This window comes from Zingiber officinale, chromosome 4B (assembly GCF_018446385.1).
Source record: "Zingiber officinale cultivar Zhangliang chromosome 4B, Zo_v1.1, whole genome shotgun sequence".
Lineage (NCBI taxonomy): Eukaryota > Viridiplantae > Streptophyta > Magnoliopsida > Zingiberales > Zingiberaceae > Zingiber > Zingiber officinale.
In genome coordinates, this window is record NC_055993.1 from 42,657,010 (window position 1) to 42,676,745 (window position 19,736).

A 19,736-nucleotide genomic window follows, 5' to 3' on the forward strand; every position below is an offset into this window, starting at 1 on the left:
GGCTCTTTGATTCCTTGGTGGTCGGTGTAACGCCCCGCCCCTCCTGCTAAGGCGACGGAGGTTACTTACCATACTTAACAACTTAATAACTTATTACAGCGGAAGTCTTACTTGTAAATTTTTTTGAAACATAGAGTCCACATGTCTTACTTAACATTATTTCAAGACATATAGAGTAAACATGATAAAATGTCATAGAGTCCTATATAAACTAGGCATAATTTCCATTAAACAAAAAGCAGGTCTCTTCTTTAGCTAGTCACTGCCACACACATCCTGCTAGCCCCTCCTGCGGCTCTCCTAGTTCATCCATCCTTTGCCCTTATCTGTAGTACAAGAAAGTAAGCTGTGAGCACTCAAGGTTCAGTAAGTTCTTTTCCTACTCACAGAAACCGTATAGCATGTCATCAATCATAAAACATACATCATAGCATAAGGTATCATGGCATAACATACATGATCATCATACATGTCATAAGCATCATCATAGATATCATGGCATAATCATGGCATAAACACAAGGTAGCATGGCATATCATAACATGATCATCATAATTATCATGGTTTATTCCTAAGGTATATGCAGGGTGAACTCTTAAACATACATCATGGAACATATGCATTATGTCTTTTTTCTTTAAAAAAAAAATGTATAGCATAGATACTTAAACATAATCTCAACATAAGAGGGGATCCCGGCTTGTACCATGTACATAAATGTGCGCGTCCTAGTAGGTTCAAGGTAGCAAGTCTTGAACCCTACAAGGCATACATATACTAGGCCTGTTTCCTAGTCCATCGACCTAGGGGCACTTAGGAGCCCATCCCTAACGAGGCCCGTTTCTTAGTCCATCGACCCCGGGGCGCTTATGGAGCCCACCCTTGGTACAAGCCTTAAAAGTAAAATAGCATGTCATATCTACGTAGTCCATATTACTCATGTCATATTCATATCATGAAGAGTGCTCTTGATCCCACTTATAGGGAAGCAACTCTTTTAGGCATAGCTTAATGCATGTATATTTGAGCACACAGCATATCATGATTTTGAGCACACAGCATATCATGAACACATCATAATTAAGCATACAACCTATCATGAGTTTAAGCACACAGCATATAGCATATCATGAATTTGAGCACATAGCATATCATGAGTTTAGGAACATAGTACATCATGATTTTGAGCACACAGCATATCATGAAGTTAAGCACATAGCATTTCATGACTTTGAGCACACAGCATATCATGAAAATAAGCCCATAACATATCATGAAATTTAGCACACAGCATATCATGAAAGTAAATACATAACATATCATGAAACTGAGCACACAGCATATCATGAACTTAAGTACATAGCATATCATGAAATTTGACCTAGCATACATAAATAGACATCACAACATGTTATACTCTTAACATATCATAAAGCATCGCATGTGACGTTCATGGGAGAATCTAATTAGGTCTCTAACCCTATTAACAAGGGGTGGCCGAAACACGTAAGATGGTTTGGGTTAGCAAACAACAAAAAGAACAAGTGAACCTTAAACATTTATCATTTCTTAGAACATAAGGAACATCTTAAGCATGTTAGGTATAGGTTCCAAGCTTTCTAGTTTCCTTTTTCATAACATGGCCGAAACCCATTAAGCCTTTATTTTGGCTATAAACATCATAGAAGCATGAAAACCCTAACAATTGTCACATCACATTTCATGAGAAACAACTTGAGCATGTTTGATTTAGGTTCTAAGTTCTCTAAGCCTTTAACCCCAACATGGCCGAAACCCTAGCAACATGTTTCTAGGTTACATGTAACATAAAAAGATTGAACTTCATACCAATATTCCAATACATATCATGAGAAACACCATAAGTACTTTTTAGTCTAAGTGTCAAGCTTCTCAAACTTTTTAACCTAATGTGGCCGAATCTTGTTAAGCATGGAAATTAGGTTTCTAGTGGCATAATAGCATGAAGACCATAAGAATTTCCTAGCATTCATTTCAAGGAATAACATGGACCACTTAGTTTAGAATTTTGAGCATCCTAGGTCAAAGAACCAAGTGTGGCCGAAAGTTGTAGACTAAGCAAGTTCAAGTTTCAAGCAACATAAGAACATTAGTTTACTTCATATCTTTTCTTCAAGAAGATCATAAGTATCTTAGGATTGATTTAAACTTTCCTAGGGTTCAAGTCTTAACATGGCCGAAACATAATATACGTAAAAAATTATAGTTCAATTTAACCTAAGATCATGGCATGTCATATTAGCTTCCTATCTTGTCTTATGAAAATCATAGCTTGCTAAACTTTTAGGTTTTAAGCCCTTTTAGGACCTCAACTTTATCATAGCCGAAAGTTCATGATGATGGAATCAAGTTTAAATTAACATACAAGTGGGAAAAACATCAACAACACCATCTACCATAAGGTACATATCATAAGGATAAGAGAACATGTTATGTTTTAGGTCTAGAGTTTTTTTTTTCTAGTTCTTTTGTTCTTTCTTGGCCGAAAGTCTAAGCCCATAAACTTATGTTCTAACAAAACATTCCAGCATGAAAATATTAGTCTAACCCCCTTATCATCAATTACATATCATAGGAAACATCATGAACTTACCTAGTTGGTTTTCAAGTTCTTAAAGCCTTTCTTATTTTTGTTTTGGGCCAAAACCCTCATGAAACAAACATAGGTTTTTTTCTAGCAATATATTTACATGAAAATCGTAGAGCTATTGTACCACAGGTGAGGGGAACTTACATCCTTTTGCTTTTGGTTTTTCTTTCTTAAGAGAAGAATATCCTAGGAGCTAAGCAAGGAAGGAGCTTCTTCTTCTTGTGTCTCCTTTGGTTTCCTTTGCTTGGAAGGGCTAGAACTTGAAGACTTCTTCTTGAAAATTAGTTTTCTTGGAGAAGAAACTTGACCTAGTGTTCGGATCAAGGAGAGGGAAGACCTCTTAGTTTCGGTGAAGAAGAGAAAAGGAGGAAGGAGGAGGAAGAAGGAGAAAATGAGGGATTTACTTTCTCATTTTTCTATTTATTCACCTTGAGGGGAATTTATGCCTTCATTTACTCCCTTTCTTAACTCTCCCATGTCACTTATCTTGGTTCTCACGAAAATGAGAAGAGGGAGAAGTGAGGAAGGCAACTTGTCTTCTTCTTGTTCCTTCTCTTACCCAAGAGGAAAAAAGAGGTAAGCAAATTTGGTTTTCTCTTGCTTCTTGCTTTATTTTCTTTTTCTCTCCTTTAACTAACATTTTCATCTCTTCCTATCCATATGTTACTCTCTATCTTAGTGGTGATCATGCCATAAATCTTTCTTCATTGTTTGTGAGAGGTTCAAGGTTCAATCCTTGGCCTTCTCCTCTTATCTTATTATTATATATATCATTATTTTTTTTTCTTTTTTTTTTTCTTTCTCCTTCTCTTATTTCTGAGTTCTAGTGGAAATAATTACTCATGTACTTATAGAAATTCATGGGTGTTACAGTACCCCATACCTCATAGAAAGTTCGTCCTCGAACTTAGAATAACGATGTCAAGTGGTGCCGGACTTCCTACTGAGTACATCGGCTACCTTGTTCGCTCTTCCCGGATGATAAAAGATTTCACAATCATAGTCCTTGACTAGCTCGAGTCATCTGCGTTGTCTCATATTTAGGTCTTTCTGTGTGAAGAAATACTTCAGGCTCTGATGGTCTGTATAAATTTTGCACTGGGTTCCATATAAATAATGCCTCCATTTTTTTAGTGCGAAGACCACCGCTGCTAGTTCTAAATCATGAACGGGATAATTCCTTTCGTGCACTTTGAGTTGTCTTGAGGCATAGGCGATGACTTTGCCCTCTTGCATGAGTACGGCTCCAAGTCCTAGTAAGGAAGCATCGCTATACATATCAAAGCCTTTGTTACTTTCCGGAAGAGTGAGGATTGGAGCACTGGTCAGTCTCCGTTTCAATTCCGTAAAACTCTTCTCACAGTCATCCGTCCATTCGTACTTTTTGTTTTTCTTGGTAAGATCCGTCATAGGGGCTGCAATTTTTGAAAAATCTTCTACAAACTTTCTGTAGTAGCCTGCTAATCCCAGAAAACTTCTGATTTCGCTGTCATTCTTTGGTCTGTCCCAGTTACTTACGGCTTCGATCTTGCTTAGGTCTACCATGACTCCATCTTTGGAGATGACATGACCCAGGAATACTACTCGATCTAATCAGAACTCGCACTTGGAAAATTTTGCATATAGTTGTTTTTCTCGGAGAATCTGTAGTACAATATTCAGATGTTCAGCATGTTCCTCCTGGGTTCTTGAGTAGATGAGGATATCATCAATGAAGACTATCACACATTTATCAAGATATGCTGCAAATACCCGATTCATCAAATCCATGAATACCGCAGGGGCATTTGTTACTCCGAAGGGCATAACTACGAACTCATAGTGTCCGTATCTTGTTCGGAAGGCTGTCTTGGGAATATCATCTTGTTTCACTTTCACTTGATGATAGCCGGACCTTAGGTCAATCTTCGAGAAAATAGTTGCTCCCTTCAATTGGTCGAACAAATCGTCGATTCGTGGAAGAGGGTATCTGTTCTTAATTGTTGCGTTGTTCAGCGCTCGATAGTCTATACACATTCGCATAGACCCATCCTTCTTTTTCACAAACAGTACCGGCGCCCCCCATGGAGAGTGACTAGGGCGAATAAGTCCCTTGTCGAGTAACTCCTGTAGCTGTTCTTGAAGTTCCTTTAATTCGGTTGGTTCCATCCGGTAAGGTGCTTTAGAGATTGGTTTAGTACCCGGAACTAGTTCAATTGTAAATTCTATTTCTCTTTCGGGTGCTAATCCTGGTAGTTTATCAGGAAATACTTCCGGATAGTTGCATACTACTCTGACCTCTTCTAGCTTCTGGCTCCCGGTTTATCTTGCATCAACTACGTGTGCTAGAAATCCAGCACACCCTTCGTCTAACATTCTCTGTGCCTTTATAGCTAATAAGAATCCTGCAATTTCCTTCCCAGATTCTCCGATGAATTCAAATATTGGTTCAGCTTCAGGTCGGAAAATCACCTTCTTCTTACGGCACTCGATTGAGGCACCGTACTTGCTCAGGAAATCCATACCTAATATAATGTCATAGTCCCGCATATCGAGTATTATCAGATCACTGTAAAGTTCCCTGTCTGCGATCCGGATAGGTACAGCCCGCAGCATATGATCTGATGGCATAACTTCTCCAGACGGTAGGGTTGTTAAGAACGTGATATCCAGTGTCTGGGGTGGTATGTCTAGTCTCTTGGTAAACGATGTCGAGACGAACTAGTGTGTCGCCCCCGTATTGAACAATACTAAAGCATACTGACTGAAAATAGGCAGCTGACCTGTAACGACGGTAGAGGCGTTTGCCACATCCTCCTTAGTGAGCGAGAAAACCCTGGCGTCCGTTGTAGTTGGTGGAGCTTCCAATCTTCCTTGGCTGATTGAAGTCCCTTCTATTGCACCTTGCATTTGATGTAGTTGTTAGGGAACACTCCTGTTCTGGTTATTCTGCTGAGGTGGTGCTTGAACCCGGTTGGTGCAGTCTCTGGCCAGATGTCCTTCCCCTCCGCAATTATATCACCTCCTTGAACCTTTGTGACATACTCCGGAATGCAGCTTCCCCAAATAGTGCACTGGGGGTATCTCGGTTGCTTATTCGTTGGGCCACCTTTAGCATTGTCCCATTGCTTCCTTTTTCTGGTAGAGGTCCCCTTCCAGTTTGTTTTGCTGCCTGAGGATCTCTGTACGTCTGTTCGGGACTGGCTCTTATTCTCATTCATTGCTTTCTGATAGTGCTCCGTGATCAGGGCACTGCTGATTAGTTCCTCTGTAGTCTGTGGTCTATTAACTCCGCCAGCTACGTTCAGTGCTATCTCAGGTCGGAGTATTTTTAGCATCAGTCTGACCCTTTCCCTTTCCGTGCGAACCAACTCTGGACATAAGCGAGCCAATCGGTTGAAGCGTTTCACTGCCTCGTTCACTGATAGGTCACCTTGCCGAAATTCGGTGAATTCGTCATAGTGTCGGTTCGTTACTTGCATATGGAAGAATTCCTCAAAGAACTCTGTCTCGAAGTCCGTCCAGGTCATTAGATTAATCTGTCTCTTTGCCTTCACTCTTTCCCACCACATTCTTGCGTCTCCAGGAAAATAGAATGATACACATTTGATCTTTTCCGACACGGGCTAGTCCAGCAATTCTACTATACTTTCCACTGTCTTGAACCAGGCCTGGGCATCCCATGGTTCGCAAGTACCTGAGAAATTCTCCGGCTTCAGCCGTAGCCACTGTATCAAGTAGGTCTCCTGTCGGACCACCGGAATAGGAGCTATCGGTGGTACTGGTGCAACTACTGGAATAACTGGCGCTGCGTTCTGATTCACTGGCGGGGTGGCAGGATTTCCTTGCTGACCCATTAAAGTTGTGATCAATTTGTAACGCCCACCCTCCCTACTAACAACAAGGGACGGGGCTACGATACTCTACGTACGTATTACAGCGGAAGTCTTAAAATTATTTTTCTTAACTTAATTAAAACCGAACTACACAAACATGGTTTCATAACATGGTAGCAAAATAAATAAAAACTTAACATCAAGTCACCCATATTGTATTACATTTCACAAAACCAAAGCATAGTTCTTAAAGGTTTTAAAGGAGGTTCTTAATTAGTTGCCTAGCCACCGCCACACACATCTTCGTTGCCCCTCCTGCTGCTCCTTTAGCTCATCCAGCTTTTTCCTTTATCTGTGGTACAAGGAAAGTAAGCTGTGAGCACTCATGGCTCAGTAAGTTCCTTTCCTACTCACTAAAACCAAAATCAACATATAATCAAAGAATGTCTCAACTTAACATAATCTCAACTAGTCATGGTATAACATATCCTATTCTTTAAGCATATCATGCAGCATAACAAACATCATAACTAGTCATGGCATATCATCTCCTAAAGCATAGCATGAAACATAACATAATCATATCATGGCATATCATCTCTTAAAACATAGCATGAAACATAACATAATCATATCATGACATATCATCTCTTAAAGCATAGCATGAAACATAACATAATCATATCATGGCATATCATAAATCATAGCATCATCACAACATGATCATAAAGTATATGCAATATGATTTTTGAAAACATGTATCCGAAAAACATGTGTATGTCTCACGATCTTTAAAACCATTTCTTCTTACATATATACTTGAACATAATCTCAACTTAAAGGGGATCCCGGCTATGTACCACTTACATATTGCGCGCAACCTATGTAGGCCCAAGGTAGCAAGTCTTGAACCCTACAAGGCAAACATACTAGGCCCGAGTCTTACTCCATCGACCTAGGGGCACTTAGGAGCCCATCCCTAACGAGGCCCGAGTCTTATTCCATCGACCCCGGGGCGCTTATGGAGCCCACCCTTGGTACAAGCCACATAAAGTAAAGTACATGTCATACTTATACATATCATACATCATAAGAGCATGCATCACTTAGGCACACATCATATCATAAAAGTATGCATCACTTAGGCATACATCATATCATAAAAGTATGCATCACTTAGGCATACATCATGTCATAAAAGTATGCATCACTTAGGCATACATCATATCATAAAGGTACGCATCACTTAGGCATACATCATGTCATAAAGAAAAACATGCATATTTTCACCACATAGCATATCATAAAAAAACATGCATATTCTAAGCATATAGCATATCATCAAGCATGCATATTCTAAGCACATATCATATCATTAAAACATGCATATTTCTAAGCACATAACATATCATTAAAACATGCATATTTCTATCCACATATCATATCATAAAAAGGTATAAATCACAAGCATACATGGTTAAGCATAAGGGTATATCATGTGATTATACTATCATAAGAAACATGGTAATATAGTTAACTTGGGTTCTAAGCTTCCTAAACCCTTGGGTTCCTATCATGGCCGAACCCCCTTAGGTCTCAATTTAGGTAAAAACAACCTCCAAGCATGTGAAACCTAAATCATCATCACATAAATTTCATAGGAAGCATTATAAGCATGATTAACTTGGTTTCTAAGTTCTCCAAGTCCTTAAACTCATGTGGCCGAACCCTATCAGTATATAAACAAGGTCCCAAATTTCATGAAAGCATGGAAACCTTAAACCATATTTATAGCATTTTTTTCAAATAGCATAGTAAGCATATTGAGCTAGTTCTTAAGTCCTTCAAGCCCTTAACGTATATCTTGGTCAAACTTTTAACAAGTGTTCATTAGGGATAAAAACAAACATACAAGCATGTGAACTTGAACTAACATCATGTATAAATTTATAACAAGCCATCATACAATAGGTATGGCCGAAACTTACCCTAGCCTCATTTAGGTCACTAAACAACATATAGTATGAGAACTTTGGTTTTCTACTTATCATATTTCATGTAGAGTGACATAAGCATATTTAATTCTTGTTCTAGGGTTTCTAGGGCATCTATTTCTTCATGTCCGAAACACACAATGATCCATTTAGGTCATGGAAAAATTATACAAATATGTGACACAATCAACACCTTATCATATTTTCATAAGAAGCACTTTTAACACATTTGGTTTCATTTCTAAGGCCTCTAGGTCTTTTAAGCCCTACTTGGCCGAAACTCAACAGTAAATATACTTGCTTCAAATAGCCTAAAAACATAAGAAATCATACAAGTTTCATAGCATGTATAAAGACAAGCATAATAAACATACATGTGAATTGTGTCTTAGGCTTCTTAGGTTTCTTTCCCTTTTTCTTTTATTTTTTTCCTCATGGCCGAAACCTACCATTCTTTAAACTAGGTTTTAAGTGGCCTAAAGCATGGAAAACCTAAGTAAGTTTCATGGCAAAAATTATTAAGAACATCATATACAAAGTTAGTTCATAAACAAGCTAGGACTCTTGTGATCTTACATGTCATATATCATGTAACTAATTTTATATACTCAATTTAAATATAAGAGCATTAAAAAACTTTCATATCATAATATCACAGAGGTCTTGAGCATATTAGAATTTTGTTTAAGTTTTTCTAAACTCTCCATCTTATCATGGCCGAAAATCTAAAATAAGGGTTCATGAATTTCTAGCAATGTACAACATGCAATTCTTTAATAGAACTCTATATTCTATCATACAAACATGGTTATTTAAATTTAAAGGTCTTCCTAACCCTAAATCCTTTTCTTGGCCGAAACATATAAATGGATTTCTTTGGTTTCAAGTAACTTTCAAGCAAGAAAACCAATAAAAACCCTTAATATTTCATGGGAGAAATTTTGTACTAGTTTAGTTAAACAATATTTTTCCCTAACCTCCTTAACATATTTTTGGCCGAAATTCTAGGGTTAGGTACTCCTCTAATCAAGCATCATTTAAGTATTAAAACATGAAGAAAATCCTTCCTACATAGCATAGAAAGAATATCATGAAATAAGGACTTGTTTAAATCATCCTAGATTTGAAAACCCTTTCTTTAGCCGAATTTTCTTAAATTCTTTCCTAGATTTTATAATCTTTACAGAATCCGAAAATCACATAAAAACCTTGTACCACAGGTGAGGGGAAGCTTACATCCTTTTCGCTTGTGGATCTAAGGTATGGTGGAGAAGAAGTAGCCTCTTCTTCTAGTTCCTTTCCCTTGATTCCTTTGCTAAGTCCTCCTTGTATCTTAGGCTTTCTTAGGGAAAAACTTGGCTTTGGGGCTGAAGATGGAGGAGAGGGGACTGTGGTGTTCTCGGTGAGGGAGAGGATGAATGAGAGAAAATGAGAGAAAAATAATTTTCTCTTTTCTTTCTCTCTTTTATGTTAAGGGGGGAGAGGTAGCAAACTTAGTTTTTGCTTTCCTTCTCCCTTAGCCTTTTTTTTCTATTTTATTTTTATTTTTTATTTATTTATTTATCCTCATCATTCATGGTGAAATAAGGGGGAATGAATCCCCTTAATTCCTCTTTATATTTTCGGCAAAACCAAAGAGGAAGAGGGAGAGAAAGGGAGGAAGGCAAGTTGCCTTTCTCTTGCTCTTTTCTTGTTTTCTTTTGGCTAGATTTTACTCTTACCTTTATCATGAGTTTCCCTCCTTTTCTATCAATATCTTCTCTCTATCCCAATTGGTTTCTACTAATTAATTCTATGAATTATAATATAAGAGGTTCATGGTTCTATCCTTGACCTCCTCTTCTTTTTATTTCATTTTATTTCTTTTTGCTTCAACTCACTTCCTATTATTTTTCTAAGGTAAAATCCCACCTTCATATATTTATCTTACAAGCTTAGTGGATATTACAGTACCCCGTACCTCATAAAAAGTTCGTCCTCGAACTTTAAAATAGCTCCGGGTACTTTTGTTTCATATCGTCCTCGCGTTCCCAGGTGGCTTCTTTGAATCGTTGATTCCGCCACAAGACCGTTACTAAGGGTATTTCTTTGTTCCTTAACCTCTTTATTTCTCGGTCCAGAATCTGGATGGGTTTACTTTCGTAACTCAGGTCTTCCTGCACCTGTACCGACTGAGGCTCAATCACTTGATCTGTGCTGGGAGTACATTTCTTGAGCATCGATACATGGAACACATTGTGAATGGCGGTCATGTCTGAAGGTAGTTCTAGTCTGTATGCAACTTGGCCCACTCTTTCTAAAATTCGATACGGTCCTACGTATCGTGGGCTTAACTTGCTCCTTTTTCCGAACCTCATTATCCCTTTCATGGGGGATACTTTAAGGAGCAAGTCTCCAATGTTGAATTCTAGCGGCCTACGCCGTTTATCGGCGTAATTCTTTTGCCGACTCTGAGCAGTTTCTATTCGTTGATGGATCTTTTGTATACCTCGGGTGGTGTCATCAATAAGTTCCGTTCGGAACCCCATTTCCTTCTTTTCACCACTTTCATACCAGCATATAGGAGATCTGCACTTCCTCCCATATAGAGCTTCGTATGGTGCCATTCCAATAGTAGCTTGGTAGCTATTATTGTAGGCGAATTCTGCCAGGTATAAATATCGGCACCAGCTCCCCTTGAAGTCCAGGGCACAAGCTCTTAACATATCTTCCAATATTTGATTTACTCTTTCAGTCTGCCCATCAGTCTGTGGGTGGAATGCTGTGCTAAACAACAACTTTGTGCCGAGGGCCTTCTGAACGCACTCCCAAAACTGCGAGATAAAACGTCCGTCTCTATCAGAAATAATGGTCTTAGGGACACCATGTAATCTGACGATGTCCTTAACATATAGCTGAGCTAGTTGTTCAGTTGAATAAGTCAATTTGATCACCAAAAAGTGTGCAGACTTCGTCAGTCTGTCCACGATCACCCATATAGCATCATACCCGTTTGTCGTCTTGGGTAGACCTGAAATGAAATCCATGGAGATTTCTTCCCATTTCCATTCTGGAATTTGGACAGGTTGTAGTAATCCGCCGGGTCTCTGGTGTTCAGCTTTTACCCTTTGGCACGTCAGACAAGTACTGACGTACTGAGCCACTTCTCTTTTCATACCGGACCACCAAAATTTCTTTTTCAGGTCCTGGTACATCTTAGTGGAACCCGGGTGCATTGCATAAGGCGTTGTATGGGCTTCTTCCAGTATCTTCTTTCGCAATTCTGGATCCTCTGGAATACATAATCGATCCCTGAGGTATAATATTCCATCGTCTGCGATACGGAACGCGTCATTCTTTCCTTCTGCGGTCTCTTGTTTAATTCTTTGAAGGCTCGGGTCCCTGGTTTGCTTCTCTAACATGTTCTCAAATAACGTTGGTGTTATGGTGAGGGTAGAGAGTCGTCCGGACATGGTTTCAACTAATGGATACGAAACAAGTTTCAGTTTCTCGATGGATTCCCTCATCAGTTCGCTTTCAGTATTGAATAAAAATTCTAGTCTACTGACTGAAATTAGATAGCTGACCTGTGACGATAGTAGAGGCATTCGCCACGTCATCTTGAGCGAGAGAGTAGACTCTGGCATTGGTCATAGTGGGAGGAGCCTCCAATCTTCCTTGGCTGATTGAAGTCCCATCTATGGCAGCTTGCATCTGGTGAAGCTATGCGGGGGCACTCCTGTTCTGGAAGTTCTGCGGAGGTAGTGCCTGAGACTGAGTAGGGCAATTTCTTGCCAAATGACCTTCCCTTCCGCAGTTGTAGCACTTTTTGGTGCTCAGAAGACATACTCCAGAATGCATCTTCCCACATGTGGCACACTGAGGGTACTTAGTCTGCTTATTGGCTGGACCACCTTTTGTTTATCCCACTGTTTCCTCTTTCCACTTGAGTTTCCTTTCCAGTCAGTTCTGGTACTGTGCGATTTTTGTCCTCCGGTCAGTACTTGGTTCTTGCCCTTATTCATTGCTTCCTGATAGTGCTCGGTAATCAGGGCGCTGCTGACCAGCTCCTCTGTAGTCTACGGTCTATTAACTCCGCCGGCTACGTTCAGAGCTATCTCGGGTCGGAGCATTTTTAACATTAATCGGACCCTTTCTTTTTCAGTTCGGACCCGTTCTGGGCACAGTCGGGCTAGGCGGTTGAACCTCTTAACGGCTTCATTAACTGACAGATCACCTTACCGGAACTCAGTGAACTCGTCATAGTGCTTGTTGGTCACTCGCATATGGAAGAATTCCTCTAAGAACTCTGTCTCAAAATCTGTCCACTGCATTTGGTTTACTTGTCTTTTCGCCTTTACTCTGTCCCACCACATCCGGGCATCTCCAGTAAGACAGAACGACGCGCATTTGACCTTCTCGTGTTCAGGCCAATCCAATAATTCCATTATGTTCTCCACGGTTTTGAGCCAGGCTTGCGCATCCTATGGTTCACAGTTTCCCGAGAATGCTTCCGGCTTAAGCCTTTGCCACTGAATCAGATAGGCCTCTTGTCGGACCATCGGAGTAGGGGCTGTCGGGGGCACTGGTGCGGCTGTAGGTACAACAGGTAGTGGATTCACCGGTGGGGTAACTGGGTTGCCTTGCTGACCCATTAAGGTAGTGATCTGCTGTTGTTGTTCTGCGATCTGATGCTGGAGGTCTGCGACTACCTGCGTCAGATCTGGTGGAGTCACTGTCCCTCCGGTTCGGGCATTGCGTGTCCTAACCATGTTTATCTAAAAGAAATAGACTAGTGTAAGTGGTTATCGATTTTAGCCAATCTAACGTACTGGTTTCTTTCTATCTATTTGTTATGGTATTATTCCCAACCTACCAATATGTAATCCTAATCTAATTTATAACTAAAAGCATAGAATAAAGCATCAAATATAAGCAAGTAAAAACATGAATCTAAAGCATGAACAACATAAGGAAAAATAAGGAATATAATGACAAACAATATAACATAAGTAAATAAAGAATAAGCAATGTAGTAAAGGAAATGAAGCATAGGCAATATAACAAGAAAGAAAAAAAATAAAGCATAAGTCATATAATCATGAAAATTAAGCATAAACATGTAACAAGAAAATTAAACATAAGCATATAACAAGTAAATTAAGCATAAACATTCTTACTTGGAGCTGCAGGTAGGAGGCTCGATGTGTGTGTAGTGAGCTGGCAAAAACTTTGGCTCTGATACCAACCTGTAACGCCCGCCCTCCCTGCTAACAACAAGGGACGGGGCTATGATACTCTACGTACATATTACAGCGGAAGACTTAAAATTATTTTTCTTAACTTAATTAAAACCGAACTACACTAACATGGTTTCATAACATGGTAGCAAAATAAATAAAAACTTAACATCAAGTCACCCATATTGTATTACATTTCACAAAACCAAAGCATAGTTCTTAAAGGTTTTAAAGCAGGTTCTTAATTAGTTGCCTAGCCACCGCCACACACATCTTCGTTGCCCCTCCTGCTGCTCCGTTAGCTCATCCAGCTTTTTCATTTATCTGTGGTATAAGGAAAGTAAGCTGTGAGCACTCATGGCTCAGTAAGTTCCTTTCATACTCACTAAAACCAAAATCAACATATAATCAAAGAATGTCTCAACTTAACATAATCTCAACTAGTCATGGTATAACATATCCTATTCTTTAAGCATATCATGCAGCATAACAAACATCATAACTAGTCAAGGCATATCATCTCCTAAAGCATAGCATGAAACATAACATAATCATATCATGGCATATCATCTCTTAAAACACAGCATGAAACATAACATAATCATATCATGGCATATCATCTCTTAAAGCATAGCATGAAACATAACATAATCATATCATGGCATATCATAAATCATAGCATCATCACAACATGATCATAAAGTATATGCAATATGATTTTTGAAAACATGTATCCGAAAAACATGTGTATGTCTCATGATCTTTAAAACCATTTCTTCTTACATATATACTTGAACATAATCTCAACTTAAAGGGGATCCCGGCTATGTACCACTTACATATTGCGCGCAACCTATGTAGGCCCAAGGTAGCAAGTCTTGAACACTACAAGGCAAACATACTAGGCCCGAGTCTTACTCCATCGACCAAGGGGCACTTAGGAGCTCATCCCTAACGAGGCCCGAGTCTTATTCCATCGACCCCGGGGAGCTTATGGAGCCCACCCTTGGTACAAGCCACATAAAGTAAAGTATATGTCATACTTATACATATCATACATCATAAGAGCATGCATCACTTAGGCACACATCATATCATAAAAGTATGCATCACTTAGGCATACATCATGTCATAAAAGTATGCATCACTTAGGCATACATCATATCATAAAAGTATGCATCACTTAGGCATACATCATGTCATAAAAGTATGCATCACTTAGGCATACATCATATCATAAAGGTACGCATCACTTAGGCATACATCATGTCATAAAGAAAAACATGCATATTTTCACCACATAGCATATCATAAAAAAACATGCATATTCTAAGCATATAGCATATCATCAAGCATGCATATTCTAAGCACATATCATATCATTAAAACATGCATATTTCTAAGCACATAACATATCATTAAAACATGCATATTTCTATCCACATATCATATCATAAAAAGGTATAAATCACAAGCATACATGGTTAAGCATAAGGGTATATCATGTGATTATACTATCATAAGAAACATGGTAATATAGTTAACTTGGGTTCTAAGCATCCTAAACCCTTGGGTTCATATCATGGCCGAACCCCCTTAGGTCTCAATTTAGGTAAAAACAACCTCCAAGCATGTGAAACCTAAATCATCATCACATAAATTTCATAGGAAGCATTATAAGCATGATTAACTTGGTTTCTAAGTTCTCCAAGTCCTTAAACTCATGTGGCTGAACCCTATCAGTATATAAACAAGGTCCCAAATGTCATGAAATCATGGAAACCTTAAACCATATTTATAGCATTTTTTTCAAATAGCATAGTAAGCATATTGAGCTAGTTCTTAAGTCCTTCAAGCCCTTAACGTATATCTTGGTCAAACTTTTAACAAGTGTTCATTAGGGCTAAAAACAAACATACAAGCATGTGAACTTGAACTAACATCATGTATAAATTCATAACAAGAAATCATACAATAGGTATGGCCGAAACTTACCCTAGCCTCATTTAGGTCACTAAACAACATATAGTATGAGAACTTTGGTTTTCTACTTATCATATTTCATGTAGAGTGACATAAGCATATTTAATTCTTATTCTAGGGTTTCTAGGGCATCTATTCCTTCATGGCCGAAACACACAATGATCCATTTAGGTCATGGAAAAATTATACAAATATGTGACACAATCAACACCTTATCATATTTTCATAAGAAGCACTTTTAACACATTTGGTTTCATTTCTAAGGCCTCTAGGTATTTTAAACCCTACTTGGACAAAACTCAACAGTAAATAAACTTGCTTCAAATAGCCTAAAAACATAAGAAATCATACAAGTTTCATAGCATGTATAAAGACAAGCATAATAAACATACATGTGAATTGTGTCTTAGGCTTCCTAGGTTTCTTTCCCTTTTTCTTTTATTTTTTTCCTCATGGCCAAAACCTACCATTCTTTAAACTAGGTTTTAAGTGGCCTAAAGCATGGAAAACCTAAGTAAGTTTCATGGCAAAAATTACTAAGAACATCATATACAAAGTTGGTTCATAAACAAGCTAGGACTCTTGTGATCTTACATGTCATATATCATGTAACTAATTTTCTATACTCAATTTAAACATAAGAGCATTAAACAACTTTCATATCATAATATCACAGAGGTCTTGAGCATATTAGAATTTTGTTTAAGTTTTTATAAACTATCCATCTTATCATGACCGAAAATCTAAAATAAGGGTTCATGAATTTCTAGCAATGTACAACATGCAATTCTTTAATAGAACTCTATATTCTATCATACAATCATGGTTATTTAAATTTAAAGGCCTTCCTAACCCTAAACCCTTTTCTTGGCCAAAACATATAAATGGATTTCTTTGGTTTCAAGTAACTTTCAAGCAAGAAAACCAATAAAAACCTTCGTATTTCATGGGAGAAATTTTGTACTAGTTTAGTTAAACAATATTTTTCCCTAACCTCCTTAACATATTTTTGGCCGAAATTCTAGGGTTAGGTACTCCTCTGATCAAGAATCATTTAAGTATAAAAACATGAAGAAAATCCTTCCTACATAGCATAGAAAGAATATCATGAAATAAGGAATTGTTTAAATCATCCTAGATTTGAAAACCCTTTCTTTAGCCGAATTTTCTTAAATTCTTTCCTAGATTTTCTAATCTTTATAGAATCTGAAAATCACATAAAAGCCTTGTACCACAGGTGAGGGGAAGCTTACATCCTTTTCGCTTGTGGATCTAAGGTATGGTGGAGAAGAAGTAGCCTCTTCTTCTAGTTCCTTTCCCTTGATTCCTTTGCTAAGTCCTCCTTGTATCTTAGGCTTTCTTAGGGAAAAACTTAGCTTTGGGGCTGAAGATGGAGGAGAGGGGACTGTGGTGTTCTCGGTGAGGGAGAGGATGAATGAGAGAAAATGAGAGAAAAATAATTTTCTCTTTTCTTGCTCTCTTTTTTGTTAAGGGGGAAGAGGTAGCAAACTTAGTTTTTGCTTTCCTTCTCCCTTAGCCTTTTTTTTCTATTTTATTTTTATTTTTTATTTATTTATTTATCCTCATCATTCATGGTGAAATAAGGGGGAATGAATCCCCTTAATTCCTCTTTACATTTTCGGCAAAACCAAAGAGGAAGAGGGAGAGAAAGGGAGGAAGGCAAGTTGCCTTTCTCTTGCTCTTTTCTTGTTTTCTTTTGGCTAGCTTTTACTCTTACCTTTATCATGAGTTTCCCTCCTTTGCTATCAATATCTTCTCTCTATCCCAATTGGTTTCTACTAATTAATTCTATGAATTATAATATAAGAGGTCCATGGTTCAATCCTTGACCTCCTCTTCTTTTTATTTCATTTTATTTCTTTTTGCTTCAACTCACTTCCTATTATTTTTCTAAGGCAAAATCCCACATTCATATATTTATCTTACAAGCTTAGTGGGTATTACACAATTGTTGTTGCTCCGTGATCTGACGCTGGAGATCAGTAACTACCTGGGTCAGATCCGGTGGAGTCGCTGTCTCGTCAGCTCGAGCAGTGCGTCTCCTTGTAACACCCATAGGGTCCTTAGCAAAATTCTAGAACATTTTATCATGAATAAAGAAAAAATATATATATGCTTTAGTTAAATTTTGCTCCTAGCCGAACACTTAAATAAATAAAATAGAAATAAAAATATATAAGGTCTATGACTTGAACTCTAGATCTCTCATTAGATGCCTGAATAAGATAATCACTAGACCAAGAGAAATTATTGTTAGAAAAGAGAGGGAAACCATAATCAAATGTAAGAAGAAAAGGCTTTTCTCTTAGAAGGAGAAGTGAGAGTTGTCTTCTTCCTCTCTAATGAAGAGATGCTCTAGAATATTCTTTTCTTAATCACCAAGAAGGGATGTATCTAGACTTTTCTCTTAATTATGAAGAGAGTAAAAGAAAGGAGGAAGAAAAATATATTTTTCCTTCCTCCTCTCATGATGAATAAAAGGAGGAAATTAAAATGAGTTGGCATTTTTCCTCATTCACCTTCCTACTCCCTCCTCCTCCACCGTGACCTTTTCTTCACCATTTCCTCTTCTTGCCGAGACCAAGGAGCAAGGAAGCTTCCCCTCTCTAGGAAGGATCCACAACAAAGGTTAAATCTCTAAGGAAAACAAGCGCAAGGAGGTGAGTATCCCCTCACTGCAGTACAAGTAGCTTCGGTTTAAAATATTTTTCGAAACTCTAAAAATTTTCTTGCAAGAATGTGGTCAAGATAAAGAATAGGTAGTCACTTAGGGTTAACAAGTGATAAGAGATGCTTCATGTTATAGAAAAATAAAAAGAGAAATTTAGAGCCTTATTGCATGTTTCGGCCAAGGATGGAAGAGAGGACCTAGAACAAGTTTTTCTTTGATCACATGCTTAATTTTTCTACTCTATGATATATGAATTTCACATGTTGTTAGTTAAGTCTTCATTCTTCATGTTGTGAAAAAAAAAAAGAGATACCTATCTATATGGTTCGGCCAAAATTGATTATAAGGCCTTAGGTCAAGAATTTTAGATAGAAACCATACTAGTTGTACCTCTTTGTGATGTATGAATTTTTACATGTTTATAACCAAGGTTTTTATGCTTCTTATGGAATAAAATGGTATGAAACCCTACTGATATGTTTGGCTAAATTGAAATAAATGGGTTAGGGTTAAAGTTTTGAACTCAAATATGCTTAGATCATGAAGTACAATACCTTGTATGCACTTAGATTAAATGGGCTTGTTATATGTTTAAGTTTTATGCTCCTTATGGAATAAAATGATATGAAACCCTACTGATATGTTTCGGCCAAATGAAAATAAATGGGTTAGGGTTAGAGTTTTGAACTCAAATAGGCTTATTCATGAAGTATAGTGCCTTGTAGGTACTTGTACAATGCTCTATAGGTACTTAGATTAAATGTGCATGTTACATGTTTAAGTCTTATGCTTCTTATGAAATAAAAAGACATGAAACCCTACTGATATGTTTCGGCCAAATGAAAATAAATGGGTTAGGGTTAGAGTTTTGAACTCAAATAGGCTTATTCATGAAGTATAATGCCTTGTATGTGCTTAGATCAAGTTTACATGTTATGTGGATAAGTTCTATGCTTCATATGGAACCAAATGATATAAGAACCCTACTGATATGTTTCGGCCAAATTGAAATAAATGGGTTAGGTTAGAGTTTTGAACTCAAACATGCTTATTCATGAAGTATAATGCCTTGTATGTGCTTAGATCAAGTTTACATGTTATGTGGATAAGTTCTATGCTTCATATGGAACCAAATGATATAAGAACCCTACTGATATGTTTCGGCCAAATTGAAATAAATGGGTTAGGGTTAGAGTTTTGAACTCAAACATGCTTATTCATGAAGTATAATGCCTTGTATGTGCTTAGATCAAGTTTACATGTTATGTGGATAAGTTCTATGCTTCATATGGAACCAAATGGTATAAGAACCCTACTGATATGTTTCGTCCAAATTTAGATAAATGGGTTAAGGTTAGAGTTTTGAACTCAAACATGCTTATTCATGAAGTATAATGCCTTGTA